Raw genomic sequence first — 13,031 nt, forward strand, 5'->3', positions numbered from 1 at the left:
AGATAGATAAAGAGGAAATATTTTGAAAAGAATAAAATTTCCTTTGAGATTAACTGCAGCTTAGAAACAATCAAGATCAGAATTTATACTACTGGGAATTAAATCAATAATGTTGAAGCCATTCTTGAGAAACTCTTTCAGAAAGAAGAGGATAAAGGAAAAGAGAGAAAATAATGAATCAGAAGATTCCACAGATTTTCAATATAAGAATCATTGGCATGTCTGATGGAGAGAACAGAGCAAATGGGAAAAACAATATTTAAAGACATGTGAGAAAAAACCTTCCAGAACTCAAGGAAGGCCCCAATCATCAAAAGGAACATATCAGGGGCCGGCCCCGTGGCTTAGCGGTTAAGTGCACGCACTCTGCTACTGGTGGCCCGGGTTCAGATCCCGGGCACGCACCAATGCACCACTTCTCCGGCCACGCTGAGGCCGTGTCCCACATACAGCAACTAGAAGGATGTGCAACTATGACATACAACCATCTACTGGGGCTTTGGGGAGAAAAAAGGAGGAGGATTGGCAATAGATGTTAGCTCAGAGCCAGTCTTTCTCACCAAAAAGAGGGGGATTGGCATGGATGTTAGCTCAGGACTGATCTTCCTCACAAAAAAAAAAAAAAAGGAACATATCATATACTAGGAAAAATTAATGAGAAAAAATATTACCATAACACATATTGAGAAAGTTTTTGAATTTAGAGAAGAAATAAAATTTTCTAGGCATCTAGGAAGAAAGAGAAAAAAAGGTCATATTGGCATTAGACTGCTCATCTGCAATTCTAGAAGACAATGGAGCAATGTGTGTGGATAGAGATGAGGGGTAAAATGTTGTGAGACAAGCATTCTATAGCCAGACAATCTCTTATCCATGAGTGAAGACCAAAAAACAAAAAGATTTACAGTAATGTGCAGAGACTCAGAATATACACTATTCCATTTAGCAACAATACTATAAACACAGTTAAAAGATGAATCAGACTCAGAAAAAAACATCAGCAATACACAATAGACAAATGATTAATATCAGTACTGAAGAAGGAGCTCCAAAAACCTAACTAATAAACTGGCAAAAGATATGGATAAACAACCTACTGAGAAATACACAGATGACCAATATGCAACAATGTTAGAATTCACTAATTAAAAATGAAATTGTCAATGGAATACCATCTTCAACCATCACATTGAGAAAACAAAAAAATGCTAATAATATTATGTGTTGGAAAGGCATGGGAAAATAGATACTTGTAAAAACTCGAGGAGAGCCTTCAGGGTCTGGAAGATAAAAGACCGCTCCCTGAATCCAAAACATCCTGCAAGCAAGAGAGTGGAGTGAAGTGTGGAAACAAGAAAACCACCAACCTAAAATTCTGTACTCCGTGAACTTATCCTTCAAAAGTGAGGGGAATAAAGAATTTCTCAAACAAAAATTGAGGATCGAGGGAATTGTCACCAGTAGACTTGCTTTGCAAGAAATGTTAAAAGAAGTTCTTTGGGGAGAAAGAATCATAGAATCGACAAGGAGAACAAACAAAGCTACAGATAACCAAGCATGCAGCATTACAAGAAGACAACACCATAACCTTCAAATTACCTGTAGGTTCATAAACAAACACCAAATTCCAACCTAGCTCCTACTACTGCTGAAAGCCTTTGGGAGAGTGGAGGATTAGAAGGTTTAAGAGCCTCCATAAAAAGGAGAGGCTCATGATAAAAGGAGGAATCAGATAAAACACATAGCACCATCCTCAAAAGAGGAAGTCCATCACTAAATGCTGAAATACTCAACACAGATCTAGGACTTGGTGGTTCTCAGCATTGGCCATGAGCTGTTTGAAAGTGAAAGGCTCTGGAGGTGTCAGTCTTGAAGAAGTACTGCTTCCAAGGGGGCATCAGAAATATGGGAAAGAGGTGGTGCTCCTTAGAGACATGGCAATGAAGGAAAAAGGAAGGAAGGAAACAAAAAAGGAATATTAAGGATTTTGCATAAATGAAAGACAAACAAAATTTATCTCTCACTTCTCAATAACATTATCCATTAACGAAACTGCACTCCACTATACTGACAGAAGTGGGCTCTCTCAAACTAGGAACCCTGTCCATAAAATACCTAGGAATAGAAAAAAAAACAAATTCTCTACAAAGTTTCTGTAAGAAGAAAACAGAAAAAGTGAATCATAACATTTCAGCTAATAAAAATTTTATCCTCTGCTCCTCCAAAAACATGGAGAAAAACTATAGCATAACGCTCTACATTTAATTATTCCAAACGAGCATCTGAAGATGTTTAAAAAAAAAAACCTAGAATTAGAAATCCAAATATTAAGACAGAAACGGACATAGCACAAAAATACAGTGAGATTTGATCAATTTTTTTAAAAAAGAAGAAAAAGACAAATTCAAAGACTAAACTAGAAGGTGCCTCAACAAGCCTGTAAAAGAGGGAGACCTGCACTTCTCATAACCCACCAAGACTGTCGTTACTTGTTGCTTCACGTCTGTCCTTCCAGCAAGACTTGAGCTCCAAGAGCCACGACCACGTCCGCTGGTTCAGCGCCTGACTCCCGGTCACCGCATCCCCAGGCTGGCACCGCGCCCGGCACACGTCACAGGTCAGGTAAACGTGAGCTCAACCAGCGAACCCCCGCTCCGTGCACTGCACAGCGGTCGCACGACTTGACAGGTACCTCCTGGCGCACACGCGTGTTCCTCAGACACAGGCCCGCCTCCCACCGAGCCCCCAGCCCCCGCGGAGGCGGCCCCCAACCCCACGCGCCGCAGGCACCTCCTGCAGACAGAAGCATCCTCGCAGGCGCCGCGCACGCCCTCGTCGTCTGCGTCGGTCGAGGAGCAAGAACCGGACGTGAAGGAGGGCCTCCTCAGGCTAGTGGGCGTGGGCGTGGAGGTTCCGCGGTGCTGTGCCCACCGGGGACATGGAGGGGGTCGACAGACGCCAGGAGAAGGAGCGAGCCTGGGAGCAGGTAGCAGAGAGAGGCTACACTCCACTCCGCTCCGCCGCCGCGGCTCAGCGACACCGCCCACGACGGCTGCCCAGCAACCGGCCCGCTCGTTGGCGCCTCAGCCGAGCCGCGCACTGGACAATTTCCCCGCCCCCTTCAACGGCGGACGTGCTCATTGGAGAACTCATTTGACCCCGCCCACACACTCCGGAAGTTCGCCGAGGAGGAAAGTAAACAAATTGACGCAAGAGCACCGCAATGCTTCCTGGGAATTGTAGTTTTAGGTGCGTAGGCAGGCTACCGGGGATCTTACGCCTGGTAGGAAATTTTATAACTGTAATTAGTTCAGGGCAGAAGAGCTGGCAAGATCCTCAGCAGTGAGGCGAAGGACGGAGAATCCAGCCGAGGGAAACAAGTATCAGTGTTGCAGTCAGTCGGGGTTCAGTCTCCTTCAACAATTGAACAAATATTTATTGAGTGTTGTCTCTGAGCCAGGAACTGTGCTATGGGCCTTGCACACATATTCGCCCTTGTTGTGAAGGAAGGACCGTGTGGAAAACTATGTAGCAGTGAAAATAAACTAGAGCTATCAGTTACAAGCATCACTGGCTGAATTTCAGCAACATAATATTCAGTGAAAGAAGAAAATATAACATTTTTGTAAAGTTCAAACCAAGCAAAACTAATGTTTAGAGAAACATACATATATGGTAAACTGCTATACAAAAAAGTAGAAGAATGAGGGAGAAAATCAGGAATCAGATTATTTGTGACCTTTGGGGAGTCGGGGGCTAGGACACTGGAGGGCAAAGAAAGGGAATATGGAAGGGGTACACCTCAATGATTTCTCAAGTTGGGGTGCATTCACATGTGTATGTTTCATTTTATGCGTATTCAAGATGTTCATAACATAGATTTTCTACTGGATTTATTATAAAACATTTTCTAAATAAATAAGAAAAGGAGTGTGCTTGTATATTCCATTTCATTATCTGTTGGGAGCCAGGGGATGGATATACTCAAACTTGAAGAACCTTCAATCACACACACACACAAGCAAAACTAACAAACAACAACAACAAAAAACCCAGTACACATATTTTGGGTCAAGATCAGATATTAAATACTTGCAAGGTTTTTAATGGAGGAACAAGAGCTCATTGATACCCGAGGTAGAAATGATAGTGTGGAAGCCTGAGGTTAGGGAGTTGACCCAGGGGGAGTAGTGATGAGATGAAATACACCACTTTCTTTGACTCATCCTCAGCCTAAAGGGTAATGCAAACCATTGAACATAGTCTTCCAGCTTCGCAGTGTAGACATTCCATGTGTGTTTCTGGGTAATAAGTGTCAACAAATAGTAGAAGGTGAGGATGCCAGACGTCTGGATGGTGAGGCTGAGGGGGACTGGAAGAAGGTGGAGGCAGATGCATTGATACACCTCTGTTGATTGACGAGCAAAAAATCCTTGTGTTCTTTGCTGAGCGTTTGATTCAGAAAAACTGACGATTCAGAGGACTTTGGTCAGTTTTTCACTGAGCGGCCACCCCAAAGGCTTCCAGCAGGCAGGGCTAGCTCCTTCCATTTAAGTTCCTGATCAAGGGGCTGGAACTTTATGACACAGCAGTGGAGTCTGAAAACGGCAAGCTTAGCTGTCTCAGGCTGCACGATGCCTCCAAATATGTGACTGCACTGGGGTAGTCGTGAACAAGGTCCCAGCCAGAGAAAGATCACTGTCAGCTAATCTGCATCCTCTGACAAATTCAAAACAAGAGAAACTGGAGTTTATAATCCCTGTGAACATTAATATTGGGAGCAAAAGCTGGACAAGAACTGTGGAGTTTCTTCCTGAGAGGCTACAGTGGCATTTGTTGCATTGGCTGTCCAATATTCCTTTCTTCTATAACAACAGCTAGAGTTTATTCTGGAGAAGTAAACTCTCCTTTCAGTCCATGTGGATCAGGTGAGGTTGCATGCCTGGCACTGGGGGTGAAATCTTACCAAGGCCTGGCAATCACATACAAATCACCCCAGATATACTTCAGGGGTGTGTATGTGGGGTGGGGGGGGGCAAACGGGGGGATTACTAGGTTGGTCCAATCAGATTGAATCCTAGGAGTTGAATGGCAATTGCTAAGTCTAGAAGAGCTCTCTTTTGGGCCAGACTTGAACCTGGGAAGATGTACCTTTGAAACTACTGAGAGCCATCTTGCCACCTCATATAGGCTGAGAAAGATGCTAATGGGAAGACTGATGGAGTCTGGATCATTGTATGCTCAGTTACGGGTGACCTGATTTCGGAGCGTGGGAGCTGATGCAAAAATGACCAGAGCCTGTTGGGCTGGTCAGTCAGAAGAAGCTAAATTCAAAAAGATGAAATAAACAGTCATTCAGGTCTTGCAGCTCTCCTCCTGAGTGGGGGCAGACTATCCCTCCCCTCCCATCGCCACCTGGTAGTACCTCAGTCAAACCATTATCTTCCTTCCTTGTGGTTCCACTTTCCTAGTTTTTAGCCTATGATTTCCTCATAAGCTTTGAATGGCTGTAGTCTGTTAGAAAGGCTGTCTTTCTTCCGTTGAATCACTGTTGCACTTTTGTCAAAAATCAGTTGGGCATAATTGTTGGGACTATTTCTGGGTTCTTTCTTCTGTTCCATTTATCTATGCATCTATCCCTCTGCAAATACTGTACAGTCTTGGTTACTGTAGCTGTACAGTAAGTTGTGAAACTGGCTAGACTGATTGCTCCCGCTTATTCTTCTTTTTCAAAATTGTTTTAGCTTGGGGCCAGCCCGGTGGCGCAGTGGTTAAGTGCGCGCACTCCGCTGCGGCGGCCCCGGGTTCACAGGTTCGGATCCCAGGCAAACACCGTCGCACCGCTTGTCAAGCCATGTTGTGGTGGAATCCCACATAAAGTAGAGGAGGATGGGCATGGATGTTAGCCCAGGGCTTATCTTCCTCAGCAAAAAAGAGGAGGATTGACATTGGGTGTTTGCTCAGGGCTCATCTTCCTCACACACACACAAAAAAATTGTATTAGCTATTTTAGTTCCTTTGTCTTTCCATATAAATTTTAGAATTATTTTGTCTATAGCTACAAAAATAATCTTACTGGATTTTGATTTTGTTACATCTCTATATCTATTTGGGGAGAATTCACATCTTTACTATGTTTCGTCTTCCAATTCACTAACATGGTATATCTTTCCACTTATTTAGATCTTTCACTGCTTTTATCAGTGTTGTGTACTTTTCAGCGTACAAGTCTTGGGCATGTTTTGTTAGATTTACACCTAAGTCTTTTATTTTTATTGGTGATCATAAAGTATTTTTAATATTGGTGTCCACATGTTCATTCCTAGCACACAGAAATACACTAACTTTTATACATTTGTTTGCTATCCTATGAGATTGTTGAACTCAATTATTGCTTCTAGAAATAATTACTTTTTAATAACTTCTTGTGGTATAAGATCTGAAATTAAGATTCAATATTATGAGCAGTCTTGACATCTGGTAAATCAAGGAGACCTCAAATGGTCTAACTGCAATTCTCCACGCCTCTTCTCCCTCTTCTCCCAGAGGTAAGGGTCCCTGGCCAAACAACGCTTCTCATCACGGGGACCAGACACAGTGCCTGCTTATTCCCAAGCTCAGAGTTCACTTCCCCATCACAGAAATATTCAAACAAGCCCATCAGACCCTCCTGCGGGAACCAGGGTTTACTTCACCCTCTTGTTACTGCAAAGTCAACATCCCAAGCCCTTGCTTGTTCACTCTGTTTCCAAGTGCAATCCCCGTGTGGCCCTGCATGGTGTGAGGTCCTCCTCCCCTGAACTGTGAGTATATGTAAAAACTAATAAACTGCTGCCCATCCCAAATGTCCACTGTTGGGTGTCCTGTGTTCTGCCATGCCAATGAGTCTAGGGTGGGACTCTCTCTCTCACCAGTGGAGTGAAGAGGAGGGGACTAAAACAGTTGGCATCACAAACAGGATGGCCCAACCTCACCTGAGGACACCTGGCCAGCTTTCACTAACTACTCCTTTGCTAACTAACTGGGTCATAGGCAGCATTTCCTGTCTGGGATGTGAGGGCCAATTGTTGGCCAGCCCGGGCTTTAGCTCGCATTCTGTTCTCTCAAGAGGATGCTGCCATCTCTTCCCACCCTAATGTCTCATTCTTGCCCACAAGGCGAGAACTATTCTTAATTGACTATATTCCAGAGCGAGGTGCCATCGGGTGTGGCTTGTGTCTGGCAGGTAGTCTCCTTGGCTCCCACATGAGGGCAGTGACACACAACATCCTCACTGGTGGGCGCTTGAGTTCCAATTACTGAATGTAGGGCTAGTGCTCCTTGGTCACTGTGTCTAGCCTGATGACCATCAGTGGCTGCTTGGGGCAGTCACAGAGACGCTGTTTGGGAAAGTGTAACCCCAGCACAGTCCTGGGGATGACTCCCTATTTAGCTTGAGAAAAGGAAGGAGGCCACGACCCCAGGAGGATTACAGAATGACTCCCTGGTTCCCTCCTGAATCGTTGTTCAGGCAAAGGCAGTGACCTCACCCATCTCCTGTGCTGCTGCTCATCTTGCTGCTGTCACGTGCTCTCCTGACGCCTAAGGGTTTCGAGGTGCACATGCGTGGCAGCCCGTGGCTCAGGCTCTGATGAGAAAAACCAAAATGTTGTGGGGGTAGCATTTGGTATTCAACTTCTCTCCCAATGCCAAAACCCAACCAGCGCACTTGGGCTTTGCTTAGCGTTGTTCCTTACCAGCACACCAAAGGACGAATCTTGTCATCAAGGGGCTTGAGGCCCCCACCTTGGCCATAGACAAAATGACCCACTGGATGTGGACTTCAACACTGGGGAGATTGACTGGCATTCCATGGAGGAAGAGGGTACTCATCTATGAGGCCCAACACCTGCTTCCCTTTCCCCATAACCACCCAGAAGGTCTGCACCACATGTGCTTGGATGGAGAACCACAAAAGTTGTGACTCTACAGTCCAAAATATCCAGAGGGCATATGTACAGAGAGAAGGTGGGGAAGGGAAGCAGCACAGATGGGGGAAAGGTAGGGCCACAGCAGAAGATGGCTTCCATCCCTCATCATCTGGATGGTGGGCGGGCCCTGTGCTCCTCCACTGTACCCTGCTGCCTATGCCTGTGTGGCACAAACTCCTGATCCTCAGGGCTATGGGGTAAATGATCCACAGCAGCCCTGTGGCACAGTGAAGGTGTCAGTTCAAACCTGACTTTAGCCCAGTATCCTTAAACCATACAACCATTGCCCTCAGTGAGAGAGGCCCTAACCCTGATGATACTGACCTGAGACTCTCTGGAGGAAGAAAGTGATAAATAGGAGCAGGGGAGAAAGACATTCCCCCACCCCCAAGTATATCCAGAGACCAACAAACCAATAAAAAGATAAATGACAGAAAGAGACCTGGATACATGGGCAGGGAACAATCAAACAAAATAATTAATTCAAGAAAAGTTCACAATTGTTCCAATTGGAAATCCAAAATTTACTAAAATGATTTATATGGCAAAAAGATAAAGGGAGCTGACTGGCCTTTGTGCCTCCACCACAGAGGTTCCGAACTACTTTAACATCTGCTGAATGCACCAGTTGACAAAATTTCACAGACTTCATCCTAGGGCTTGAATTAAGGTTATACATAATATAATAACCATTTTCTATTTCCTGTATTGAATGCTTTGACATCTGAGGCCCTGGTGACCTGGGAGGGACTGTCCCTGCCAGGATTAACTAATTCCTAGAGATAGTAAATGACTCCTCTGTGCACACCTTTCATGTTTAAACCATCCAGAGCCCACACCCCAACCTCCTCCTCTATCAGGCTCTCCCACTCTGGGCCACTCTTCCCCTGCCCTCATCACCCCAGGGACAGGGACCAGACCGCCAAGGACACCACTGTGCCCTGAGCCCATTGAAGTGATTCAAACTAACCAATCCTACACCTGCTCACCCAGCCTCACTCCTTCCTTCCCATGGAATCCACAAGAAAGGCTCTTGCCCATGTTTTCCCCTCCCTCCTTCTGCCTCCTGACTGACCCTGATTCTGCCCTGTGTGGCCCTCCATGGTGTGCCCTGCCTCCAGCTGCTCAGGACCTGTGAGGATAGAAAACTTCTCCTTCATGACAGTTAGTTCTGTATCTTTGTGTCCGACTGTACCTGATGAAAACAAATCTGGGTACCTTTAAAACACCTGGGATCCCACTATATTTACACATGGCTGCATATTTTACTATTATAGATTAGCCTAATATGTTCTGTTCAGAGCTTGTTTCAACATCCTCTCAGCCTTACTGTCACCTATGAGGGACACATTTTTACCATGTTACCCAAGGTACCTAGGCTGTTCTGCTCTCACACACAATCTTTGCAGACAGGACCTTCACTGCGTCCACCTTTCCCCAGGAGTACAGTTCTGAGATGACTTTTATGACATCTTCCTTTGATGACATTTGTTTAGCACACTTGTTAAGGACATACAAGTCCAACGTCTTTTAGTCCTTTTTTGATTCTGGAGCCAACATAATTCTTGTTCACAAATTTTACTTAAGACCATTTATGCTGTAACTTATAAATTAGCCCACCTTCAGTGGGGGATCCCTCCAACAGATGGCTCTAGAATCTGTCCAAATGAAAACTCAGTGGGCACTCCTCTTGGAGCCTTCAGAGACTCCTTCAGTGAAGAGGCTTCAGCAACCTCTTCATGCTTCCTGGACTCTCTGGACCACATACGATGTGCCTAACTTGCCTCTCAGTTTCTTTTTTGTTTGTTTGTTTTCTTTTTTCTTTTCTTATCTTTTCTTTTTGTTATTGCTGTAACATTGATTGATAACATTGTATAAATATGTCATTTGGTTTCTGATGCGAGAAACTGCCCTCTTTGGCCCTGCATTATACAGTGTTAGAGCAGCAATTACTAGCCATGCCCTGGGCTCTTCTGGAAATAGAGTCTCTCCAAGACCCTGAGCCTCCATACCCAGCTGCCCATTATTCCTTGGGTCATGGAAGCAGCACCCGACAAGTTCAAGAAGGTTACCAAGGCCTCCTTGCTACAGGAGAGAGCAAAACCCGGCCCTGTGGCATGTCCTACCTGCTGGTGGAGGTGGCCTCCCCTGTCATCACTCCATTGTCAGATGCCATGGTGCTGGAGGATGTCACTCCTTCTCCAGTTCTTGGCAACCTGGGGAATCCCTTGGGATCAACTGGGTGTACCTCAATGAGAATTCATACACTTGAGGTTCAATGACCACCTCTCCCTCCTGGTCAAGTGCCCACTTCACTTCCTAGAGAAGCATTTCGCCTCCTCCCTAAACGTCTCAGTCATCACCAAGGTGTAAATTGATGTCAAGGCATTGAAGAGTCACTTACTAGAAGGCCAGAAATGAAGATTCAATATGAAGTTTTACCTTGACATCTGGTCAAATCAGAGGGCCTCCAATGGCATAACTGCAGGTTCCTCTCTCCCTCTGCTCCCATAGTTAAGGTCTCTTCACCAAACAACCCGCTTTATCACAGGGACCAGGCACAGTTGCTCTCCGAGTAGCGGGCTCCAGTTCCCTGCCAGACTGTCAAATTATTCAAACAAGACAATCACACCCTCCTGCGGGAACCAGGGGTCCGCTCCACCCTCTTGTCACTACAAAGTCTGCCCCCGACAACCCTACATCTTTACTCTCTTCCCAAGAGCACACCCATGTGGCTCCACACGGTGTGTGGTGTTCTCCCCTGGGATTTCTCTTTACCTGACTAATAAATTGCTGTTGAGCTCATTTGTTCAGCATTCAGCCATCCCTATCACCTTAGGGTGGATGGGAATCCCTCCCTCACCTTCCGGGTCAAGAGGAGGCAAATGAAACACTTCGGGTGTGCACTTTCTTGAAGCAATTACCCTGCGGTGATTAGGCTCATGGGCTTGAAGTTAATTGAGTAAGAATCCATTTGGGATGTGCAGAAAGTCACACGAGGCTGCAGGGCGGCCTATATGTGGGCGACGAGCAGGAAGGAAGGCTGCGGAGGCAAGGCCTTGCCTATTCTGCTAAAGTTTGGACTCCAGGCAATGGGGAACCCTGAAATAATTTAAAACATGGAAGTAATGAAATGGAGCACAAACTCAGGTTCGTTTACCAGATACGCAGCAAAGCCAATCACAGTAACATCAGGATTGTAGCAAAGAAAGAGGTTTATTATCAAAAGGCAGCCAGACAAGGAGGTGGGAAGAAAAGTCAAATCCACCTCCTCAAAGGAAAAAAGTTGGGGTTTTTCTATAGGGTTTTGGGTAGGAGAGGGAGCAGGAGGGCTTTGGGGGCTGAAGTTGCAGGAGTCCTCTGCTCAGGTGCCACTGTCCTCCATATTTCTTCCTGGGTCACGTGTGCATCCGCTGGGGTTCTATGTGTGGCATGAAGTGGATCTTTGTGTGTGACGTCCAGATTTCACGATCGGTCACTTGAGCTTCTCGATGCATCTGCATGATATGTAGTCAGGCGGGGGTCAGGGGGCTGTCAGTAAGCTGCTCTCTTATCAGCAGTCTTCCTGTTGTTCTGCAAAACAAGCTCAGAAACTTTGGTTACTTTACTTACTGGGTCAACCTCGTGGGTACCAGGCACGGTTTCAGTAACAGTAGATTTTCACCTTAGTCCTCCCTCCCAGCAGCGTGGAGGATGGATTCAAGGGAGGCCAAGAGCGCAACCAGCAAGATCAGTAAGGAGTCTCCTGTGCTAGTCCATGCAGGAGACAGGAAGGGATGGACCAGAGCAGTGGGAACAGAAAAGAAGGGAAGGAATTAAGCTCTGTTTGGTAGTTGACAGGATATGGAGTAGGCGATACAGAGAGATCAACCATGGCTCTGAGGCCTCTTGCTTGGGTGATAAGATGGACAGAGATTTTATGAGGTGATAAAAGGAACATAGGAGGAGGAGGAGTGTTGTATGGGAAGATACCACTTCCCTTTTGAACATGTTGATTTTGAGAAGCCAATGGACATCCCAGTAGAGGTGTCCAGCAGACAGTGAGATAAACTAGTGTGGAGTCAGGAGAAGGGTGAGGTTAGACATAGGCATTCAGAAGACATTAGCATCCAGGTGAGAGTCCAATCATGGGAGTGGATGAGCTTCCCTGAGACCACAGGGGAGTGAGAAGATCCTGTTCCCTGAAGACAATGCCTTAGAGAACATAAACCCTAAGAAGCGGTCAGAAGAAGAAGCCACAAAGGAGACTGAGAAAGAAGGGTCTGAGGTCAGTAAGGGCACCTGGGGAGAGTGGCATCCCAAAAAGAAATAGGGCAGAGAGAATGTTTAAATACTGAACATGCGGGCAGAATTTATCAGACACCAGAGAGAGTTTAGGTAATAAAGGACTAAAGAGTGTGCATTTGAAAATTCTTATGACATTACGGACACAAGATTTTGTGAATCTTTCAAGAAGAAGTCAGTGAGAGATGAAATGATGATGAGTAGAGAATTTTTGCAGAAGGTCAGCCATGAAAGGTAGAGAGAGTAGGGGGTCATTGGAGGAGCAGAAAGGAGAGGAGTAGATGCTGGGAGAAACATGGGAGTGCTCCTCTGCTTAGGGAAAGAGACAGGCTGAAGAGAAAGCAGATGGAAAATTAATGGACTCAGGTCGTTGAGGAAGTCTGAATAGATGGTTTTCAGGGCAGAATGGAGCAATTCCCCCGGAAATGCAAAGCTGGATCCCTTTTCCTGTAGGACAAAAGGGAAAGAGTAGAGATGGATGGAGAGAAATAGAGGGATGGTGGAATCTAGGAAGGGGGTGCGGGAAATGGAGAGTTCTTGACTAGCTGGCCTCTGATCTCTTCAAGAGGGTATAAGGATGATCATGCTTGTGGAAAGGGATGAAGACTTGGAGTGGCTCTTAAGGAAATGGGCAAGGGAGCGGACCATGGACCTTTGATAGGATTTGGGGTAGAAACTGCTTCAATGTTGATCACTCGGCTATAGTTAAATCAATTAGGGTACATCCATACGACAAACTGCTGCTTTTAAAAAGAATAAGATGGAATTCATACACAT

Source organism: Diceros bicornis, chromosome 26 (assembly GCF_020826845.1).
Source record: "Diceros bicornis minor isolate mBicDic1 chromosome 26, mDicBic1.mat.cur, whole genome shotgun sequence".
NCBI classification, from domain to species: Eukaryota; Metazoa; Chordata; class Mammalia; order Perissodactyla; family Rhinocerotidae; genus Diceros; species Diceros bicornis.